This window comes from Oncorhynchus gorbuscha, linkage group LG11 (genome assembly GCF_021184085.1).
Source record: "Oncorhynchus gorbuscha isolate QuinsamMale2020 ecotype Even-year linkage group LG11, OgorEven_v1.0, whole genome shotgun sequence".
NCBI classification, from domain to species: domain Eukaryota; kingdom Metazoa; phylum Chordata; class Actinopteri; order Salmoniformes; family Salmonidae; genus Oncorhynchus; species Oncorhynchus gorbuscha.
Genome location: NC_060183.1, coordinates 69,136,479 through 69,156,478, shown reverse-complemented (window position 1 = coordinate 69,156,478; position 20,000 = coordinate 69,136,479). Strand labels below are relative to the sequence as shown.

Sequence of the window (20,000 nt, the reverse complement as noted above, 5' to 3'; positions counted from 1 at the left end):
CTCTCTCTCTCTGGCTCTCTCTCTCTCTCTCTGCTCTCTCTCTCTCTGGCTCTCTCTCTCTCTCTGGCTCTCTCTCTCTCTCTGGCTCTCTCTCTCTCTCTCTCTCTCTCTCTCTCTGGCTCTCTCTCTCTCTCTGCTCTCTGCTCTCTCTCTCTGGCTCTCCCTCTCTCTGGCTCGTCTCTCTCTGGCTCTCGCTCTCTCTCTGGCTCTCTCTCTCTCGCTCTGGCTCTCGCCTCTCTCTGGCTCTCGCTCTCTCTCTCTCTCTGGCTCTCTCTCTCTGGCTCTCGTCTCTCTCTGGCTCTCTGCTCTCTCTCTGGCTCTCGCCTCTCTCTGGCTCTCGTCTCTCTCTGGCTCTGCTCTCTCTCTGGCTCTCGCTCTCTCTGGCTCTCGTCTCTCTCTGGCTCTCTCTCTGCTCTGCTCTCTGGCTCTCTCTCTCTCTCTCTCTGGCTCTCTCTCTCTCTCTCTCTGGCTCTCTGTCTCTCTCTCTCTCTGGCTCTCTCTCTCTCTCTCTCTGGCTCTCTCTCTCTGCTCTCTCTGCTCTCTCTCTCCCTCTCTCTGCTCTCTGGCTCTCTCTCTCTCTCTCTCTGGCTCTCTCTCTCTCTCTGGCTCTCTCTCTCTCTCTCTCTGGCTCTCTCTCTCTCTCTCTCTGGCTCTCTCTCTCTCTCTCTCTGGCTCTCTCTCTCTCTCTCTGGCTCTCTCTCTCTCTCTCTCTGGCTCTCTCTCTCTCTCTCTCTGGCTCTCTCTCTCTCTCTCTGCTCTCTGCTCTCTCTGGCTCTCTGGCTCTCTCTGGCTCTCTGGCTCTCTCTGGCTCTCTGGCTCTCTCTGGCTCTCTGGCTCTCTCTGGCTCTCTGGCTCTCTGGCTCTCTCTCTCTGGCTCTCTCTCTCTGGCTCTCTCTCTCTCTCTGGCTCTCTCTCTCTCTCTGGCTCTCTCTCTCTCTCTGGCTCTCTCTCTCTCTCTGGCTCTCTCTCTCTCTCTGGCTCTCTCTCTCTCTCTCTGGCTCTCTCTCTCTGGCTCTCTGGCTCTCTCTCTCTGGCTCTCTGGCTCTCTCTCTCTGGCTCTCTCTCTCTCTCTCTGGCTCTCTGGCTCTCTCTCTCTGGCTCTCTCTCTCTGGCTCTCTGGCTCTCTCTCTCTGGCTCTCTCTCTCTGGCTCTCTCTGGCTCTCTGGCTCTCTCTCTCTGGCTCTCTCTCTCTGGCTCTCTGGCTCTCTCTCTCTGGCTCTCTCTCTCTGGCTCTCTCTCTCTGGCTCCCTGGCTCTCTCTCTCTCTCTCTGGCTCTCTGGCTCTCTCTCTCTCTCTCTGGCTCTCTCTCTCTCTCTCTCTGGCTCTCTCTCTCTCTCTCTGGCTCTCTGGCTCTCTCTCTGGCTCTCTCTCTGGCTCTCTCTCTGGCTCTCTGGCTCTCTCTCTGGCTCTCTCTGGCTCTCTGGCTCTCTCTGGCTCTCTGGCTCTCTGGCTCTCTCTCTCTGTCTGGCTCTCTCTCTCTGTCTGGCTCTCTCTCTCTGTCTGGCTCTCTCTCTCTGTCTGGCTCTCTCTCTCTGTCTGGCTCTCTCTCTCTGTCTGGCTCTCTCTCTCTCTGCTCTGGCTCTCTCTCTCTGTCTGGCTCTCTCTCTCTGTCTGGCTCTCTCTCTCTCTCTGCTCTCTCCTCTCTCTGGCTCTCTCTCTCTCTCTGGCTCTCTCTCTCTCTCTCTCTCTCTCTCTCTGGCTCTCTCTCTCTCTCTCTCTCGTCTGCTCTCTCTCTCTCTGGCTCTCTCTCTCTCTCTCTCTCTCTCTCTCTGGCTCTCTCTCTCTCTGTCTCTCTCTCTCTCTCTCTCTCTCTGGCTCTCTCTCTGTCTCTCTCTCTGGCTCTCTCTGGCTCTCTCTCTGCTCTCTCTCTGTCTCTCTCTCTCTCTGGCTCTGTCTTTCTCTCTGGCTCCTCTGCTCTGGCTCTCTCTCTCTCTGCTCGCTCTCGCTCTTCTCTCGCTCTGGCTCTCTCTCTCTCTCTGCTCGTCTCTGCTCTCTCTCTGCTCTGGCTCTCTCTCTCTCTCGCTCTGGCTCTCTCTCTCTCTCGCTCTCTCTCTCTCTCTCTCTCTGCTCTCTCTCTGGCTCTCTCTCTCTGTCTCTCTCTCTGGCTCTCTCTCTCTCTCTGCTCTCTCTCTCTCTCTTTCTCTCTCTCTCTGGCTCTCTCTCTCTCTCTCTGTCTCTGCTCTCTCTCTCTCTCTCTCTCTGCTCTCTCTCTCTCTCTCTCTGGCTCTCTCTCTCTCTCTCTCTGGCTCTCTCTCTCTCTCTCTGGCTCTCTCTCTCTCTCTCTCTCTCTGGCTCTCTCTCTCTCTCTCTCTGCTCTCTCTCTCTCTCTCTCTCTGGCTCTGCTCTCTCTCTCTCTCTGGCTCTCTCTCTCTCTCTGGCTCTCTCTCTCTCTCTCTCTCTGGCTCTCTCTGCTCTCTCTCTCTGGCTCTCTCTCTCTCTCTCTCTCTCTGGCTCTCTCTCTCTCTCTCTCTGGCTCTCTCTCTCTCTCTGTCTCTCTCTCTCTCTCTGGCTCTCTGGCTCTCTCTGGCTCTCTGGCTCTCTCTGGCTCTCTGGCTCTCTCTCTCTGGCTCTCTCTCTCTGGCTCTCTCTCTCTCTCTGGCTCTCTCTCTCTCTCTGGCTCTCTCTCTCTGGCTCTCTCTCTGGCTCTCTCTCTCTCTCTGGCTCTCTCTCTCTGGCTCTCTGGCTCTCTCTCTCTGGCTCTCTCTCTCTCTCTGGCTCTCTCTCTCTGGCTCTCTCTCTCTGGCTCTCTCTCTCTCTCTGGCTCTCTCTCTCTCTCTGGCTCTCTCTCTCTCTCTGGCTCTCTCTCTCTCTCTGGCTCTCTCTCTCTCTGGCTCTCTGGCTCTCTCTCTCTGGCTCTCTGGCTCTCTCTCTCTGGCTCTCTCTCTCTGGCTCTCTGGCTCTCTCTCTCTGGCTCTCTCTCTCTGGCTCTCTCTCTCTGGCTCTCTCTCTCTGGCTCTCTCTCTCTGGCTCTCTGGCTCTCTCTCTCTGGCTCTCTCTCTCTGGCTCTCTGGCTCTCTCTCTCTGGCTCTCTGGCTCTCTCTCTCTGGCTCTCTCTCTCTGGCTCTCTCTCTCTGGCTCTCTCTCTCTGGCTCTCTCTCTCTGGCTCCCTGGCTCTCTCTCTCTCTCTCTGGCTCTCTGGCTCTCTCTCTCTCTCTCTGGCTCTCTCTCTCTCTCTCTGGCTCTCTCTCTCTGGCTCTCTCTCTCTGGCTCCCTGGCTCTCTCTCTCTCTCTCTGGCTCTGGCTCTCTCTCTCTCTCTCTGGCTCCCTGGCTCTCTCTCTCTCTCTCTGGCTCTCTGGCTCTCTCTCTCTCTCTCTGGCTCTCTCTCTCTCTCTCTCTGGCTCTCTCTCTCTCTCTCTGGCTCTCTGGCTCTCTCTCTGGCTCTCTCTCTGGCTCTCTCTCTGGCTCTCTCTCTGGCTCTCTCTCTCTCTGGCTCTCTCTCTGGCTCTCTCTGGCTCTCTGGCTCTCTCTGGCTCTCTGGCTCTCTGGCTCTCTCTCTCTGTCTGGCTCTCTCTCTCTGTCTGGCTCTCTCTCTCTGTCTGGCTCTCTCTCTCTGTCTGGCTCTCTCTCTCTGTCTGGCTCTCTCTCTCTGTCTGGCTCTCTCTCTCTGTCTGGCTCTCTCTCTCTGTCTGGCTCTCTCTCTCTGTCTGGCTCTCTCTCTCTGTCTGGCTCTCTCTCTCTGTCTGGCTCGCTCTCTCTCTGTCTGGCTCGCTCTCTCTCTGGCTCGCTCTCTCTCTGGCTCGCTCTCTCTCTGGCTCGCTCTCTCTGTCTGGCTCGCTCTCTCTCTGGCTCGCTCTCTCTCTGGCTCGCTCTCTCTCTGGCTCGCTCTCTCTCTGGCTCGCTCTCTCTCTGGCTCGCTCTCTCTCTGGCTCGCTCTCTCTCTGGCTCGCTCTCTCTCTCTGGCTCGCTCTCTCTCTCTGGCTCGCTCTCTCTCTCTGGCTCGCTTCTCTCTCTCTCTCTGGCTCGCTCTCTCTCTCTCTGGCTCGCTTCTCTGGCTCTCTCTGGTCCGGCTCTCTCTCTCTCTGGCTCGCTCTCTCTCTCTCTGCTCTCTTCTTCTGGCTCGCTCTCTCTGGCTCGCTCTCTCTCTCTCTCTGGCTCGCTTTCTCTCTCTGGCCTGCCTTCTCTCTCTGGCTCTCTCTCTCTCTCTCTGGCTCGCTTCTCTCTCTCTCTGGCTCGCCTCTCTCTGGCTCGCTCTCTCTCTCTCTGGCTCTCTCTCTCTGGCTCGCTTCTCTCTCTCTGGCTCGCTCTCTCTCTCTCTGGTCGCTCTCTCTCTCTCTGGCTCGCTTCTCTCTCTCTCTCTCTGGCTCGCTCGCTCTCTCTCTCTGGCTGGCTTCTGGCTCGCTTCTCTCTCTCTCTGGCTCGCTTCTCTCTCTCTCTTTCTGGCTCTCTCTCTCTCTGGCTCTCTCTCTCTGGCTCTCTCTCTCTGGCCGCTCTCTGGCTCTCTGGCTCGCCTCTCTGGCTCTCTCTCTCTGGCTCTCTCTCTGGCTCTCTCTCTCTGGCTCTCTCTCTGGCTCTCTCTCTGGCTCTCTCTCTCTCTGGCTCTCTCTCTCTCTGGCTGGCTCTCTCTCTCTCTGGCTCTCTCTCTCTCTGGCTCTCTCTCTGGCTCTCTCTCTCTGGCTCTCTCTCTGGCTCGCTGGCTCTCTCTGGCTCTCTCTCTCTCTCTGGCTCTCTCTCTCTCTCTCTCTCTGGCTCTCTCTCTCTGGCTCTCTCTCCCTCTCTGGCTCTCTGGCTCTCTCTCTCTGGCTCTCTCTGGCTCTCTGGCTCTCTCTCTCTCTCTCTCTCTGGCTCTCTCTCTTCTCTCTCTGGCTCTCTCTCTCGTTTTCTCTCTCTCAGCTCTGTTCTTGGGAAGATTTGAGCTCTTTTCAATTGACATTGTGAGCATCTCTCGTCTCACTCCACAGAGGCATGGATTGATATGCGTGCCCAACCCCTCCACATGTTATCTCTCACTGGGGTGGAGGGCACTGCATTCTTAAACAGGCCACTCACTGCCAGGCCAAGAGTAATGACTGAGTGTTCTTGAATTTCACAATGTGTGGTTAGAATATTAATCACTTGGTCAATGAATCTCCAAAGGGTGCATTTCAAGTCAAGAGCCATGTGGCACTTCTAGTACCACTCACTTCTTTATACTGTTCCTTTTTCAACTCTGAGTAGTGATATAACACAGCATGGTTGGTTTTCAGACTCAAAACCACGAAAGCTGTTGCCTTGTATAGAATGTGTATCTGTTCTTCACAAGTTGCTATGGGGCATTGTACTGGTGGGGTGGAAAAAGCCACAACGCCCAGACCTGTTTCCTGCCTTTTTTATTTATTTATTTGTATTGAATTTATTTTATATTGCTGCATTCCAAAAGCACCGAATATTAGCCCTTCCTGTTTGGAGTTGTATTTGTCTCAGACTCTCTGTCTCTATTCCTCTGTCTGTTTCTCTCACTCTGTCTCTCACTCTCTGCAGCTTCCCTGGTATCTAGTTATTGCAGTCAGTGACTGAGGTCTGTGACAGCCATGGTCTGTACAGTAGTTAGCAGACGGGACAGAATTTGCAGCTGTTAGCCTAGGATAGCCTATGTGATGCATGCTGTGTGAGTCATGTGCTAAAGCTAATGTCACACTATTGATTATAGCCACAGAGCTGAGGCGTAGGTTGTGTCTGAAATAGAACCTATTCCCTATAGTGCAATACTTTTTAGCAGAGCACTGTGCGGCCCTGGTCAAAAGTAGTGCACTATATAGGGAATAGAGTGCCATTTGGTATTTTTAATTTCGACACAGTCTGGACTGTTTTCTAAATAACCACACTCTGTAATAGGAAGTCTATTCTATACCATTACTGTTCTGTCTGGCTTCAGGAAATGACTTCTGCTTTTCCTCTTTCTCTATTTTTTTCTTTTTGCCCTGCAAATATCTATCGTCATTTGCACCAGGCTGTAGGTTCGTTTGGCGTGACCTCCCCTGACCTCTTGGATGAACCCATGTGTTAAAATGAGCACAGCGGGGTGTGATGTTGTATGGTACTGGATACAAATTGCTGAGTGTGGAAGCGACCAGGAAGTGGCTGTGTGGCAGTCACGGGTTGGTTCAGTTGACATGGTGAACCACAGCGTCCTGCCAGGGTCCCTTTATTCATCCCCTTGCTATTGTGTATCAAAGCTACTTTTGTAGCAGTCAGTCATTTGTACTGAAGTTATCATAGTACAGTAATACATTGATTGTGTTTCATAGTACAGTAATAACTATGGATTGTGTTTCATAGTACAGTAATAACTATGAATTGTGTAACTTATTCATGTAAGAGGAACATTTGGTATTTGTTTGCTTGTGATCTTGTGATTTCCAGGGCCACATGCTAAAGAGGAAGTCAAAGGTTGAGTAGTTGTGGAATTAGTTTCCTGAGTTTCCCTTGAGTAGGCCTGATAAACCTGATTGGAACCAGGTCAGTTACTATGCGCTTGCTCATTTCTTCCCCCTGTTGGACATACCTAGGCTCTGACACAGGGCAGCCCTTTGCTGCTGGAGGAAGTAGCCTCTAGGTATCAGCATGCTTCAGTTGGGCTGGAACTTGGCTAGGCCAACCAAACGAGTGTGCTCGTATACACCCTTAAAATACCTTTGCTTGAAAAACGAGAATAGTACTGTTTGTCCATTTTGAGATGCTGTAGCCAGTATACATTTCCTCAAAATAATCAGAATGAATCAAATATAACAAGAAATCTGTCATTAATTTTGGCGTTTTTACAGATGAGATCTTAGGCATGCAATTTTACATCTAAGATTTGGTGCAGTATTTCTCAATGACAAAACTGTGCATAAAAACAAATGAGGCTTGTGTGTCCGGACAGCAGAAGTCTAAAACAAACAAATGAGGCTTGTGTGTCTGGACAGCAGAAGTCTAAATCAAACAAATGAGGCTTGTGTGTCTGGACAGCAGAAGTCTAAATCAAACAAATGAGGCTTGTGTGTCTGGACAGCAGAAGTCTAAATCAAACAAATGAGGCTTGTGTGTCTGGACAGCAGAAGTCTAAATCAAACAAAATGAGGCTCAAACAAATGTGTGTCTGGACAGCAGAAGTCTAAATCAAACAAATGAGGCTTGTGTGTCGGACAGCAGAAGTCTCAAACAAAAATCTGGACAGCAGAAGTCTAAATCAAACAAATGAGGCTTGTGTGTCTGGACAGCAGAAGTCTAAATCAAACAAATGAGGCTTGTGTGTCTGGACAGCAGAAACAACAAACAAAACGTCACAAAATGTCATCATAATATATGCAAAAATTCTTCTGAACTGTTTCTGGTGGGAAGCATGCGGACGCCTAAACTGATCTTAAGTCAGTTTTGTGTTTCACCTCATAATGTGTAGGAGTCAGATCAGGCCACTGTAAGGTATTCCTCAAACAACCTTTGAACTTCCCTAACGCGTAGCCTACGATTCAAACAGAGAGCCTGAGTACCAGTCTGTTTAGCTATCATTCCACTCCTGTCATATTAAACAACTTTGGCATGACAAGGAGTGGAATGTGTGCTAAAGAGACTGGTACAGAAAAGCTGCTGTTCGTATTGTGGTTTGGTAAAGTTTGTGTATTTTGGCTCTGAAGTATGTTGTCTCAGTGAAGTTAATATTTCTAAGGAAGGAGGTGAAGAGTAACAATCTAGTCTCAGTTTCTGTAGAACTAGGACAAGGAGGAATGTGGAACTCAACACGAGATAAGCTCAACAGTTGAAGAGAAGCAACCTCTGGGAAGGGACCAGAGGACTTAGGCAGGCTTGACAATACCAGTAATAGGAACAGACTTGAGTTCCTGCCTAGCAACAGAGAACAAATGTTTATCTTGGACATGCAAGGAGGTGACTGCCTAGTCAGAAGGTATAGATATGTGCTTGTATGTTGTGCTTGCAGCTGAGGCACCCAGTGGGTTGAATAACCTTGGTTTGGGGTTTTTACTTAGGTACTGAACAAACAAACACTAGCCAAACTTCAGACAGTTTTACACATGTCCATGGCATATGAATTATTGAGTGGTGGGTGGTGTATGCATTTTGTTATACCCACTGTTGCAACTGGACACCAATCCAGAGTAGTGATGGTTACTGCTACACAAACACACAGAATAGTGGTCTATAGTCAGTACTGTCACAATCTACACAGTCTCTGACTGTTGAGGACCCATCTTCAACCTGCTCCATTAACGTTATTCAGGACATTCTGAGTTGTATAGGGATTGTAGAACCGTTCCAGGGAGCATAGAACCATATAGAGGCCGTTTAAACTGTTTTAGGGAGCATAAAACCACATAGAACCGTACATGGATTGTTAGAACATTGTAGGGACCATAGAAACATATAGGCAGCATTGTAGAACCTAAACACTATGGCCAGGATGACTATGGTGGACCAGTCGAGGCTGTTGGCGATGAGGACCTTGAGGAGGCTCATAGTGGAGAAGGCCAGGGCAGTAAAGCATGAAGGAAACACTTTCATCCTTGACCGGTTTTTCAGTTTACTAGGCTAATCATCTCTTCTTTTTCCCCCAGGGTGAAAAAACAATGGATTTGATGTTCTCTACCACAACATGAAGCATGGTCAAATCTCCTCCAAGGAACTTACGGAGTTCATCAGAGAAAGGTAAGTTGTTGGTAGCCTGGTTCTGGATCAGTTTGTGCTGTGTCATGTGCTAACTATTATGTTTGTAACCAGGCTATGCCATTTGGTGTTTCCTTAGTTAAACCTCCGCTCACCCTTGTTTTGAGGGTTCTGTTTAACCCAATGCTGTTCTCATCATAGAGATGAATCCGAGACTTACTTAAAAATGTACTCAACACCAATTTTTCTGGTTAACCTAAAAGTTGACCGTCCATTAAAGGTCATGCACAGTCAAATTGGGTCAGGTGTGGAGGATGCCAGCTGATGGTACAATCGATAAAGTGACAAATGCTGGCTCATTGGTAAAGCCCAATGTGAAAATGCCTTCCCCTTCTGTCAAAATAATGAGTTCAGGGGGAGCATTCTATTGGCCGAATGAGCCACATCACCCGTCCATAAATGTGCACACATTAGGGCTGGGCAGTATCCAGATTTTCATATTGTCATAACGTCCTTCACCCATCCCGGGATTTACAGTATTACCGGCTTAGTACACAAGGGGGCCAAACAAATCCTGACTAGTCTCCCGGTCCCAGCCGCATAAAAACATCCCCGCAGCATGGTGCTGCCACCACCACACTTCACAGTAGGGATGGTATTGGCCAGGTGAAGACCAGTGCCTGGTTTCCTCCAGTCGTGACCCTTGACATTCAGGCCAAAGAGTTCAATCTTGGTTTCATCAGACCAGAGAATCTTGTTTCTCATGGTCTGAGAGTACTTTTAGGTACCTTTTGGCAAACTCCAAGCGGGCTGTCATGTGCCTTTTACTGTGGAGTGGCTTCCGTCTGGCCACTGAACCATAAAGGTCTGATTGGTAGAGTGCTGCAGAGATTGTTGTCCTTCTGGATGATTCTCCCATCTACACAGAGGAACTCTGGACCTCTGTCTGAGTGACCGTCGGGTTGTTGGTCACCTCCCTGATCAAGGCCCTTCTCCCCCGATTGCTCAGTGTGGCTGAGTGGCCAGCGCTAGGAAGAGTCTTGGTGGTTCCAGACTTCCATTTAGGAATGATGGAGTTAACTTTGTCCTTAGGGACTTCAATGCTGCATAAATGTTTTGGTAACCTTTGACACAAACCTGTCTTTGGAGCTCTATGGAGAATTCCTTTGACCTCATGGCTTGGTTTTTGCCGTGACATGCATTGTCAACTGTGGGACCTTATATAGACAGGTGTGTTGCTTTCCCAAATCATGTCCAATCAATTGAATTTACCACAGGTGGACTCCTATCAAGTTTTTTAGAAACATCTCAAGGATGATCAATGAAACAGGATGCACTGAGCTCATAGCAAAGGGTGTGAATACTTATGTTAGTAAGGTATTTCTGTTTTATTTTTAATACATTTGCAAACATTTCTACACTTTTTTTTGCTTTGTCTTTATGGGGTTTTGAATGTAGATTGAGGCATTTTTAAATGTTATTTCACAATTTTAGAGTAAGGTTGTAATGTAAGCTAATGTGGAAAAATGTGAAGGTCTGAATACTTTCCAAATTCACTCCACAGTATAAAGGAATCCTTATTTGCCTACCAATCAATGGTCTCCCACGGCATAGGGTTGGCTCACTGTCTTCCATGCCGTTAAGTGTTGCCAATTTAGTCACTTTGTCGCTATATTAAGAACGTTTTCAGACCGCTCCAGTGACTTTTATTGTTAAGTCTATTGACAAATTCTACTTTTCAGGCTCTGCCTTTGGGGAGTTTTGCCACCTAAAGTTTCTGTGGTTTTAATAGCATTTGCCAACTTTTCCCCACTCAATTCTGCTGCAAATGAGTGGGAGAAGTCACAGCAACAGCGCACACACAGGCAGAGAAGCACAAGGGGAGGTGTGAGGCGGAAGAGGGGGCGAAGATGCTATATATCTCTCTGTGTTATGTGTTTGAGGATACAGTATCTGTTCTGTAACTGATTGATTGATCTGTTTTGCTCTTCTCAGCTGTATAACTTAGCAAGCTAGTTACAGTAGCACTCACAGCTATAATTGAAGATAGCTAAGCCTAACTAGCACTCCCAGAACACCCACATTTGAAGACAGAAGGCTACATCCAGACATAGTATGTGCTTATCAAATCACCAGTTGGCAACCCATCCCCTATGGGATTAATTAACACATAACAAACATTACAATAATTCACTATGATAATTGAGTGTTAAAATTCTGAATCATGATGTTAAATTTGATACATTTGTCGATCTCTTTTTTTTAATGATAAAAAAACAACTTTATTTAACTAGGCAAGTCAGTTAAGAACAAATTTGTATTTACAATGACTGCCTACCAAGAGACAAAAGGCCTCCTGCGGGGATGGGGGCTCTCCAGCCATAGACCGGGAATCAGGTTCATGCTGAACGACCTACAAGTAAACACAGGAGTATGTGACGGGGCAATTATGAGCGTGTCAGAGGTCATTCTAATATTGTTTTCACTCTGGTTGCACATTTAACATGCTGATAGAAATGAGGTAAAACTGATGAGTTTCCTGCATTAAAGTCCCCGGCCACTAGGAGCGCCCCCTCTGGATGAACGTTTTCCTGTTTGCTTATGGCGGAATACAGCTCATTGAGTGCGGTCTTAGTGCCAGCGTCTGCGGTGGTACAAAAAATATAGATGTAAACTCTCTTGGTAAATAGTGCGGTCTACAGCTTATTATGAGATACACTACCTCAGGCGAGGTAAAACCTTGAGACTTCCTTAGATTTCGTGCACCAGCTGTTTACAAATATGCATAAGCCACCGCCCCTTGTCTTACTAGAGGCCACTGTTCTAGCCTGCCGAAAAAAAATCTTAAAACCAGCCAGCTGTATGTTAATCATGTCGTTGTTCAGCCACGACTCATAGAAACATAAGATACAGTTTTTAAATGTCCCGTTGGTAGGATATACGTGCTCGTAGTTCATCTGTTTTATTATCGAGTGATTGTACATTGGCTAATAGGACCGATGGTAAAAGTAGATTACCCACTCAGCGACGGATCCTTACAAGGCAACTGGACCCCGTCCACGATATTGCTGTCTTTTCCTCCTGCAAATGATGGGGATGAGGGCTTTGTCAGGTGTCTGGAGTAAATCCTTCCCGTCCGACTAGTTGAAGAAGAATTCATCCAGTACGGGGTGAGTTATCGCTGCCCTGATATCAAGAAGCAATTTTGGTCATAAGACACAGTGGGAGAAATATTATATACAAAATAAGTTACAAATAAACAAAAAAAACATGCACAATTGATTATGGGATCGTAAAGGCAGCCATCTCCTTTCGGTGCAATTATTATACCAGGAGCCAACAGTTTGATTAATGCAACCTAAGGAAATCCAGTCCTCTTTCAGCTCTCCTTAAAGAGAAAATGAACTGTGGAACGAGCATGTGGTGTAGCCTACTCTCCCAGGCTTAGGCCTGATTTAGGCCACCTGCACACCTGAACACTCCATAGACTGTAAAACACCTTGGCAGTGGACTGCATACCTGTAGCCTCTCAGCCATAATAAGGAGCTTAATCATACCTCCTTTAGAATTCCTCTCACGCCTTGATGTCTTTCATTGTGTTTGAGGTCTATTTTTATAACCTCGTCTGCTCAAGGTCTCCTGTTGGAATTCAGGATGGGCTGGCCCACACAAAAATGTGCTCATCACTCAAACAGACACTGCATTTACCGCACTATGTTTTGCCACAGACTGTAAATATTAGCCTACCACACAAACAGGAAAGTTTCCCACAGCTTAAGTTTGCTTTGACACTGGGTAAGCTCCTGTTAGTGGAGGCGTAGACTTGTCCTATATCGTCTTTTTTTCCAGTCTGTGGTGTAGATTGGGTTATTACTGCATTGTCGGAACTAGAAGCACAAGCATTTCGCTACACTCGCATTAACATCTGCTAACCATGTGTATGTGACAAATAAAATTTCATTTGATTAGATGGGTCACAGGTAGCTTACTAGCTTACATCTCAGGGTTAGGCCTATATCGTTACTGTTCGCTGTAACTGACAATCAACTTGCACACCTACCTACCCATCAGTGGCGCAGCGGTCTAAGGCACTGCATCTCAGTGCTAGAGGCGTCACTACAGACCTGGTTCGATTCCAGGCTGTATCACAGCAGGCCGTGATTGGGAGTCCCATAGGGCAGTGCACCATTGGCACAGCATTGGCCGGGGTAGGCCATCATCGTAATCATCCAGAACGCCGCAGCCCGTCTAGTGTTCAACCTTCCCAAGTTCTCTCACGTCACCCCGCTCCTCCGCTCTCTCCACTGGCTTCCAGTTGAAGCTCGCATCCGCTACAAGACCATGGTGCTTGCCTACGGAGCTGTGAGGGGAACGGCACCTCAGTACCTCCAGGCTCTGATCAGGCCCTACACCCAAATAAGGGCACTGCGTTCATCCACCTCTGGCCTGCTCGCGCCTCCCTACCACTGAGGAAGTACAGTTCCCGCTCAGCTCAGTCAAAACTGTTCGCTGCTCTGGCTCCCCAATGGTGGAACAAACTCCTCACGACGCCAGGACAGCGGAGTCAATCACCACCTTCCGGAGACACCTGAAACCCCACCTCTTTAAGGAATACCTAGGATAGGATAAAGTAATCCTTCTCACCCCCCTTAAAATATTTAGATGCACTATTGTAAAGTGGTTGTTCCACTGGATGTCATAAGGTGAATGCACCAATTTGTAAGTCGCTCTGGATAAGAGCGTCTGCTAAATGACTTAAATGTAAATGTAAATGTAATTAATAATTTGTTCTTAACTAATTTGTCATGTTAAATAAATGTTCAATAAAATTTTTAAAATCTGAATCTGTGTTCCCATGGTTTTCTGTGTCTCTTTTGAGGAAGTCTCATACCTCAAACGTTGCGTTGTGGCTCCCTCTGGTGGCCAGAAACAGACCATGCACCTACAGTACTGTACCATGTGTTTTATATAGGCCTACTGTAACACACAGCCAATATTCGTCCTGAATACGATGGGAGGGATGGGAGGGATGGATAGGAGGGATGGATAGGAGGGATGGATAGGAGGGATGGATAGGAGGGATGGATAGGAGGGATGGATAGGAGGGATGGATAGGAGGGATGGGAGGGGAGGGATGGTGAGGGATGGTGAGGGAATCTCGTCTCTGTGTTTCGACACTACACTAAATGGGAGACCTTGATGAACAGAGCTCTCCACTTGGTTGGGCTTTGCTTTGACTAATAATCAGACTGACTAACACTCAAACGTTTATGTTCCAAGTGTCTGTGAGTGTTCAGTGGGTGTGGAGTTGTCTTGGGCCTTGACTTACATGTATAGTACTTGTTGTAAACACTCAATGGAACCCCTTCCAACCGGTAGATGATTTGAGGGTTTTAGTGCTGTGTTGATGGATTTATTATGGTTGACCTGATTCACTAGAGGAAAGTTGAATCATAAATGTCCCTCGTCAAAAGTAGTGTGCTATATAGAGAATAGGGTGTCATTTGGAACGCATCATGAATGAGGTTACTGATTCAATAGGTAAATTATTAAGGTAACGTTCTGTGCTTGACCCCTCTAGGGCTACCATAGAAGAGGTCTATGCCAGGCCACGACCAAACTTGCCAAGTCAGCTGGTAACTTCTCTCAGCTCGGGTAAGACACACACACACGCTCGTGCGTCAGGTGAAAAAGCTTGTGTCCTATATCAACCCTCCCTATTTAAAATGACAAGACCAGTCTTCACAGAATGAATGATCTACTGATCTCCAGTTAATAAAGTCTGTGTGCTGCAGGACGTTGCCCCAGTGTGGGATGTGTTTAAGACATCCACAGAGAAGCTGGCCAGCTGCCACCTGGAGCTGGTGAGGAAGCTACAGGGCTTATCAAAGACGTGCAGAGGTACGTGGATGACCAGGCCAAGGCCCATAAAAAAGGTGCGAATGGAGAAACAAAACACGAACACCACACATCAGATATTGTTTTCCTTTATAACAAGCCCAGACCCACAAACAGCCCAGGCAGGCAGAATCACACAACACAAACACGCCAATTTGTTCTGTAGGATTTACATTTGAGTCATTTAGCAGATCTCTTATCCAGAGCGACTTACAAAGAGCCATTGGGGTTAAGTACCTCGCTCAATGGCACATCGACAGATTTTCACCGTCAGCTCGGGGATACAACCAGCGTAATTTCTGTTACTGGCCAAACACTTTTAACCACTAGGTGTTACCTGCTTCTCAACTAGTCTGTCCTTGCTGGTGTCTGTGCTCTGTTTGTGGCAGGCTTACCATGCTAACAGATAACCTATATTTGCCCTCTGGAGCTGAATAAAGTAGACTTCTTTCAGTCACTGCCATAGGAAAGGGTTTCTGAGAGTGATTCTACTGATGGATTCTGGAAAATGTGTGTTCTCTATCCTCTATAGAAAGTAAACAATGAGCTCACCTCCTATGGCATGTGTATGTGTCCCAGCCGTCCTAACTAACCAAACACCATGTGAATTAGCAGGGGAATTGGGTTTGAGCTTTCCTTTCTTTCAAAAAGGCTTACACACACACACACACACACAGACACAAGAATGTCAGGTGCCATTTAGCTAAGCTACTTTCTACCATTATAATGATCTTTACTTCCTTTAGTAGTTTCAATCATGGGCTTTTCATACAAGGACAGTAAAATGAATGTGTTTGTTTCAATGGTTGCTGTCTTCCTCTTTCCTACCCAGACCAAGGAGGAGGTGGCGTCCACGCTGATCAGTCCAGACCATACAGACCACCGGAGTAGCCTTACAGAAGTCCAAGGAGAACTACAACGCTAAAACTGTGGAGCAGGGAGAGACTCGCATGAGTGGAGGGCAACACAGAGAGATGTGGACAAGGTACTCTACACTAGGCCAAACTACACTAGGAGAAGGTACTGTACAAGACTAAACTGCACTGGGAGAGCAACACAGAGATGTGGACAAGGTACTGTACACTAGACTAAACTACACTAGGAAGAAGGTACTGTACATAGACTAAACTACACTAGAGAAGGTACTGTACTAGACTAAACTACACTAGAGAGCAGCAACACAGAGAGATGTGGACAAGGTACTGTACACTAGACTAACTAATTAGGAGAAGGTACTATACACTAGACTAAACTACACTAGGAGAAGGTACTGTACACTAGACTAAACTACACTAGGAGAGAGCAACACAGAGATGTGGACAAGGTACTGTACACTAGACTAAACTACACTAGGAGAAGGTACTATACACTAGACTAAACTACACTGGGAGAGCAACACAGAGAGATGTGGACAAGGTACTGTACACTACACTAAACTACACTAGGAGAGAGCAACACAGAGAGATGTGGACAATGTACTGTACACTAGACTAAACTACACTAGGAGAAGGTACTGTACACTAGACTAAACTACACTAGGAGAAGGTACTGTACACTAGACTAAACTACACTAGGAGAGCAACACAGAGAGATGTGGACAAGGTACTGTACACTAGACTAAACTACACTAGGAGAGAGCAACACAGAGAGATGTGGACAAGGTACTGTACACTAGACTAGACTAGACTAAACTACACTAGGAGAAGGTACTGTACACTAGACTAAACTACACTAGGAGAAGGTACTGTACACTGACTAAACTACACTAGGAGAGAGCAACACAGAGATATGAGGTGGAGATCACAGGTACAGCTGTAGATGACCTATCACTATCCACGTTCTCTGTATCTCCATATCTTATCACCGGTCTGTCATTACGTAGATGAGTAGTAGTACTTCATGCCAGAATAAAATGTATATTTTTTTCCTCGATCTGTTTCTGAATCACATGTGTGTCTGCTCGGTGAGATCTGTGCTCCATAGAGGACTGTGTGACTGAGGCTGATGGTGACATGTGAAAACAGATGGCTTTTCCTGTTGTCTGTCTGTCTCTGATCTCTGCAGGCTGGAGTGAAGGCCAAGAAAGCCACGGAAACCTACAAAAGGGCTTTGTGGAAAAATATGCCACAGCCAAGTCGAGTTTGAACAGAAAGATGGCTGAAACTGCACAGGTGTGGTTTGTATTCCATCCACTTTCTAGTTCCACAGGACAATGTGTTTCTGTGTTGGTATTCCATCCACTTTCTAGTTCCACAGGACAATGTGTTTCTGTGTTGTTCCATCCACTTTCTAGTTCCACAGGACAATGTGTTTCTGTGTTGGTATTCCATCCACTTTCTAGTTCCACAGGACAATGTGTTTCTGTGTTGGTATTCCATCCACTTTCTAGTTCCACAGGACAATGTGTTTCTGTGTGTTGGTATTCCATCCACTTTCTGGTTCCACAGGACAATGTGTTTCTGTGTTGGTATTCCATCCACTTTCTAGTTCCACAGGACAATGTGTTTCTGTGTTGGTATTCCATCCACTTTCTAGTTCCACAGGACAATGTGTTTCTGTGTTGGTATTCCATCCACTTTCTAGTTCCACAGGACAATGTGTTTCTGTGTTGGTATTCCATCCACTTTCTAGTTCCACAGGACAATGTGTTTCTGTGTTAGTATTCCATCCACTTTCTAGTTCCACAGGATCAATGTGTTTCTGTGTTGGTATTCCATCCACTTTCTAGTTCCACAGGACAATGTGTTTCTGTGTTGGTATTATACTCTAGTTCCACAGGATAATGTGTTTCTGTGTTGTTATTCCCATCCACTCTAGTTCACAGGATATTGTGTGTTTCTGTGTTTATTCCATCCACTTTCTATTCCAAGCTGTGTGTTTACCGCTCAGTATTCCATATTTCCTGTGTTGTTTCCATCCACCAGTATTCCAAGATAATGTGTTTCTGTGTTGTTTACCGCTCTAGTTTCCTAGGATAATGTGTTTCTGTGTGGTGTTTACTCGCTTTATTATTTGCAGTATTCCATGCTGTGTGTGTTTACCGCTCAGTATTCCAAGCTGTGTGTGTTTACCGCTCAGTATTCCATGCTGTGTGTGTGTTTACCGCTCAGTATTCCATGCTGTGTGTGTTTACCGCTCAGTATTCCATGCTGTGTTTACCGCTCAGTATTCCATGCTGTGTGTGTTTACTGCTCAGCATTCCATGCTGTTTTTGCTGTATTCAAGCTGTTGTGTTTACCGCTCAGTATTCCATGCTGTGTGTGTTTACCGCTCAGCATTCCATGCTGTGTGTGTTTACCGCTCAGTATTCCATGCTGTGTGTGTTTACCGCTCAGTATTCCCAAGTTGTGTGTGTGTTTACTCGCTCAGTATTCCATGTTGTGTGTGTTTACCAGCAAATCAGTATTCCATGTTGTGTGTGTTTACCGCTCAGTATTCCATGCTGTGTGTGTTTACAGCCCAGTATTCCATATGCTGTGTGTTTACCGCTCAGTATTCCATGCTGTGTGTGTTTACCGCTCAGTATTCCATGTGCTGTGTGTGTTTACTCAGTATTTCGCCTCAGTATTCCATGCTGTGTGTGTTTACCGCTCAGTATTCCATACTGTGTGTGTTTACCGCTCAGTATTCCATGCTGTGTTTGTTTACCGCTCAGTATGTTTCTCGGTATTCCATGCTGTGTGTGTTTACCGCTCAGTATTCCATGCTGTGTGTGTTTACCGCTCAGTATTCCATGCTGTGTGTGTTTACCGCTCAGTATTCCATGCTGTGTGTGTTTACCGCTCAGTATTCCATGCTGTGTGTTTACCGCTTTCAGTATTCCATGCTGTGTGTGTTTACCGCCTCAGTATTCCATGCTGTGTGTTTACCGCTCAGCATTCCATGCTGTGTGTGTTTACCGCTTCAGTATTCCATGCTGTGTGTGTTTACCGCCTCAGTATTCCATGCTGTGTAAGCTTATCAAATAGTATTCCATGCTGTGTGTGAGCCATCAGTCAGTATTCCATGCTGTGTGTGTTTACCGCTCAGTATTCCATGCTGTGTGTGTTTACCGCTCAGTATTCCATGCTGTGTGTGTTTACCGCTCAGTATTCCATGCTGTGTGTGTTTACCGCTCAGTATTCCATGCTGTGTGTGTTTACCGCTCAGTATTCCATGCTGTGTGTGTTTACCGCTCAGTATTCCATGCTGTGTGTGTTTACCGCTCAGTATTCCATGCTGTGTGTGTTTACCGCTCAGTATTCCATGCTGTGTGTGTTTACCGCTCAGTATTCCATGCTGTGTGTGTTTACCGCTCAGTATTCCATGCTGTGTGTGTTCTGTGCTCGGCATCGTCTCAGCTTGTGTTATTTCCTCACCAACGGAATCATTGTGGAAAACTCTGATTGGAACCATCTGAATGACTGATTAGATAAACTCTAAATGCAAATCAGACAACAGAATTTGACCGTTCGTATCCTGCACTTTAGTGAGCCACACGGACAAACTGGTTTGAGTTAGGACAGATTTTCTGTTTTCCCCCAGAGGCAACAGCAATCTATGGCTCCTCTCAAATTCAGCATGTGAACATGAGTTCTAAACATGGCACGGGTGCACGTGTCTTCTGTGAAATCACTTGTGTGTGTTTCGAGTTTGTGTATTGGCCTGGCGGTTGGCCTGGCGGTTGGCCTGGCGGTTGGCCTGGCGGTTGGCCTGGCGGTTGGCCTGGCGGTTGGCCTAACTGTAAGCTGATGTGAATGTTGGGGTTTACGCAAGTGTGCTCGCCTGTGAATGTACTCTGTGTGTCTCGTGTTTGAGTGTGTACACTAGCTGTGGTAGTGTTTGTTGGAGCAATCATGGATGTTTGTGTGTAAGAGATTGCCTATATCCGTGTGTTTATGCAGTCAGGCACACTCCTCTTCCTCTCTATCCACGCTGTGATTTTCCAGCTTGTGATTATTTATAGTCCTTCTCCTTGGTTTACCCCAAACTCTCCCCAGCCAAGGGCAGCCTTGGATGGGAGTAAACACCATTGTATAGAGCCCAGACACACACACACACACAGACAGCTCCAGAGCCCAGACACACACACACACAGACAGCTCCAGAGCCCAGACACACACACACACAGACAGCTCCAGAGCCCAGACACACACACACACAGACAGCTCCAGAGCCCAGACACACACACACACAGACAGCTCCAGAGCCCAGACACACACACACACACAGACAGCTCCAGAGCCCAGACACACACACACACAGACAGCTCCAGAGCCCAGACACACACACACACAGACAGCTCCAGAGCCCAGACACACAGCTCAGAGCACACACACAGCTCCAGAGCACACACACAGCTCCAGAGCACACACACACACACACACACAGCTCCAGAGCCCACACACACACACACAGCTCCAGAGCCCACACACACACACACACACACACAGCTCCAGAGCCCACACACACACACACACACACACAGCTCCAGAGCCCACACACACACACACACACACACACAGCTCCAGAGCCCACACACACA

General features: G+C 47.4%; 2 pseudogenes; both read left to right on the top strand.

Moving 5' to 3' along the window:
- Positions 1-6,376, top strand: part of LOC124047712 — a 29,346-nt pseudogene extending 22,970 nt beyond the window's left edge.
- Positions 6,377-8,375: 1,999 nt separating this feature from the next.
- On the top strand, positions 8,376-19,285 carry LOC124047711 (annotated as a pseudogene).
- Positions 19,286-20,000: the final 715 nt, after the last annotated feature.